This window comes from Arachis stenosperma, chromosome 9 (genome assembly GCF_014773155.1).
Source record: "Arachis stenosperma cultivar V10309 chromosome 9, arast.V10309.gnm1.PFL2, whole genome shotgun sequence".
Classification (NCBI taxonomy): domain Eukaryota; kingdom Viridiplantae; phylum Streptophyta; class Magnoliopsida; order Fabales; family Fabaceae; genus Arachis; species Arachis stenosperma.
The window spans coordinates 108,739,920-108,743,252 of NC_080385.1; the positions used below are offsets into that span (position 1 = coordinate 108,739,920).

Genomic DNA, 3,333 nt, shown 5'->3' on the forward strand with positions numbered 1-3,333 from the left:
AGTCTCATTTCCAAATAACTTGTCATTTAGCTTCATGATTGCTCCAAGGTATTTAGCAACTTGCTCTTCAGTTACATACTCATCCTCTTCAGAGGAAGAATACTCATCAGAGCTCATGAAAGGCAGAAGTAAGTCCAATGGAATCTCTATGGTCTCATTTTGAGCCTCAGATTCCCATGGTTCCTCATTGGGGAACTCAGAGGAGGTCAGTGCACGCCCATTGAGGTCTTCCTCAGTGGCGTTCACTTCCTCCCTTTCCTCTCCATATTCGGCCATGTTGATGACCCTGCACTCTCCTTTTGGATTTTCTTCTGTATTGCTTGGGAGAGTACTAGGAGGGAGTTCAGTAATTTTCTTGCTCAGCTGTCCCACTTGTGCCTCCAAATTTCTAATGGAGGACCTTGTTTCAGTCATGAAACTTTGAGTGGTTTTGATTAGATCAGAGACCATGGTTGCTAAGTCAGAGGGGTTCTGCTTAGAATTCTCTGTCTGTTGCTGAGAAGATGATGGAAAAGGCTTGCCATTGCTAAACCTGTTTCTTCCACCATTATTGTTGTTGAAACCTTGTTGAGGTCTCTCTTGATTCTTCCATGAGAAATTTGGGTGATTTCTCCATGAAGAATTATAGGTGTTACCATAGGATTCTCCTAGGTAATTCACCTCTTCCATTGAAGGGTTCTCAGGATCATAGGCTTCTTCCTCAGATGAAGCATCCTTAGTACTGCTTGGTGCATTTTGCATTCCAGACAGACTTTGAGAAATCAAATTGACTTGTTGAGTCAATATCTTGTTCTGAGCCAGAATGGCATTCAGAGTATCAATCTCAAGAACTCCTTTCTTCTGATTAGTCCCATTGTTCACAGGATTCCTTTCAGAAGTGTACATGAATTGGTTATTTGCAACCATTTCAATTAGCTCTTGAGCTTCTGTAGGCGTCTTCTTCAGATGAAGAGATCCTCCAGCAGAGCTATCCAAAGACATCTTGGATAGTTCAGAGAGACCATCATAGAAAATACCTATGATGCTCCATTCAGAAAGTATGTCAGAGGGACATTTTCTGATTAATTGTTTGTATCTTTCCCAAGCTTCATAGAGGGATTCACCATCCTTCTGTCTGAAGGTTTGGACTTCCACTCTAAGCTTACTCAATTTTTGAGGTGGAAAGAATTTTGCCAAGAAGGCATTGACTAGCTTTTCCCAAGAGTCCAGGCTTTCTTTAGGTTGAGAGTCCAACCATATTCTAGCTCTGTCTCTTATAGCAAAAGGGAATAGCATCAGTCTGTAGACCTCAGGATCAACCCCATTAGTCTTGACTGTGTCACAGATTTGCAAGAACTCAGCTAAAAACTGATGAGAATCTTCCAGTGGAAGTCCATGGAACTTGCAATTCTGTTGCATTAGAGAAACTAATTGAGGCTTAAGCTCAAAGTTGTTTGCTCCAATGGCAGGGATAGAGATGCTTCTCCCATAGAAGTCGGGAGTAGGTGCAGTAAAGTCACCCAGCACCTTCCTTGCATTGTTGTTGTTTTCGGCTGCCATGTCTTCTTCTTCTTTGAAGATTTCTGTTAGGTCCTTTACAGAGAGTTGTGCCTTAGCTTCTCTTAGCTTTCGCTTCAAAGTCCTTTCAGGTTCAGGGTCAGCTTCAACAAGAATGCCTTTGTCTTTGTTCCTGCTCATATGAAAGAGAAGAGAACAAGAAAATATGGAATCCTCTATGTCACATTATAGAGATTCCTTGAGGTGTCAAAGGGAAAGAAAAATGGAAGACAGAGGTAGAAAATTCGAACTTATCAAAGAAGATGGAGTTCGAATTTTGCATTAAGGAATAGTGTTAGTCCGTAAATAGAAGGATGTGAGAAGAAGGGAAGTAATTTTCGAAAATTAAGTAAAAGATTTTGAAAACATTTTGAAAAATACTTAATTGATTTTCGAAAATAAGAGTGGAAAAGAAATCAAGTGATTTTTGAAAAAGATTTTGAAATTACAAATAAAAAAAGATTTGATTGAAAACTATTTTTGAAAAAGATGTGGTTAAAAAGATATGATTGAAAAATTATGGTTTTAAAAAGATGTAATTGAGAAGATATGATTTGAAAACAATTTTAAAAAGATTTGATTTTTAAAAATTAATGACTTGCCTAACAAGAAAAGATATGATTCAAACATTAAACCTTTCTCAACAGAAAAGGCAACATACTTAAAATGTTCAATCAAATCATTAATTGTTAGTAAGTATCTTTGAAAAAGGAAAGAAATTGATTTTGAAAACATTTGATTGAAAAGATATGATTTGAAAAAGATTTAATTTTGAAAAACTTTGAAAACTTGAAAAAAAATTGATTTGAAAACAAAATCTTCCCCCTTGTGCCATCCTGGCGTTAAACGCCCAGAATGGTGCACATTCTGGCGTTTAACGCCCAAAACTCTACCCTTTTGGGCGTTAAACGCCCAGCCAGGCACCCTGGCTGGCGTTTAAACGCCAGTCTGTCTTCTTCACTGGGCATTTTTGAATGCCCAGCTTTTTCTGTATAATTCCTCTGCAGTATGTTCTGAATCTTCAATTCTCTGTATTATTGACTTGAAAAGACACAAATTACAAATATTTTTGGATTTTTAATAATGAGGAAAAATCAAAATGCAACTAAAATCAAATAACAATGCATGCAAGACACCAAACTTAGCAGTTTGTATACTACTGACACTAACAAAATGAGAATGCATATGACAAACAACAGAAATACTCAAGTCAATAGAATTCAAAGATCAAAACAAGGAAATCATCAAGAACACTTGAAGATTAATGAAGACACATGCATAAATTCGAAAAATGCAAGAAGAACAGAAACATGCAATTGACACCAAACTTAAAATGAGACACTAGACTTAAACAAGAAATATTTTTTTTGGATTTTATGATTTTGTAATTTTTTTGGATTTTTCGAAAATTAAGTGGAAGAAGAAAATAAAGGTATCAAAATTCTTAATGAGAATTCCAGGAATCATGCAATGTTAGTCTAAAGCTTTAGTCTAAAGGAATTAGACATAGCTAGCTAAGCTTCAGCAGGACATTGCATTCAAGAGCTAAATTGATGAAGATCAATCAGCTTTGGTGATGATAAGAACATCACCTTGAAACACTAGAATTCATTCTTAAGAACTCTGAAAAAAAATACCTAATCTAAGCAACAAGATGAACCGTCAGTTGTCCATACACAAACAATCCCCGGCAACGGCGCCAAAAACTTGGTGCACGAAATTGTGATCACTACAACTTCGCACAACTAACCAGCAAGTGCACTGGGTCGTCCAAGTAATACCTTACGCGAGTAAGGG

General features: G+C 36.9%; 1 non-coding gene across 1 annotated transcript; it reads left to right on the top strand.

The window, feature by feature from the left end:
• Positions 1 to 1,039: 1,039 nt before the first annotated feature.
• Positions 1,040 to 1,143, top strand: LOC130952051 (small nucleolar RNA R71). Its single transcript, XR_009074232.1, has one exon. It is a non-coding gene; the product is annotated as a small nucleolar RNA R71 (small nucleolar RNA).
• The last annotated feature ends 2,190 nt before the right edge of the window (positions 1,144 to 3,333 follow it).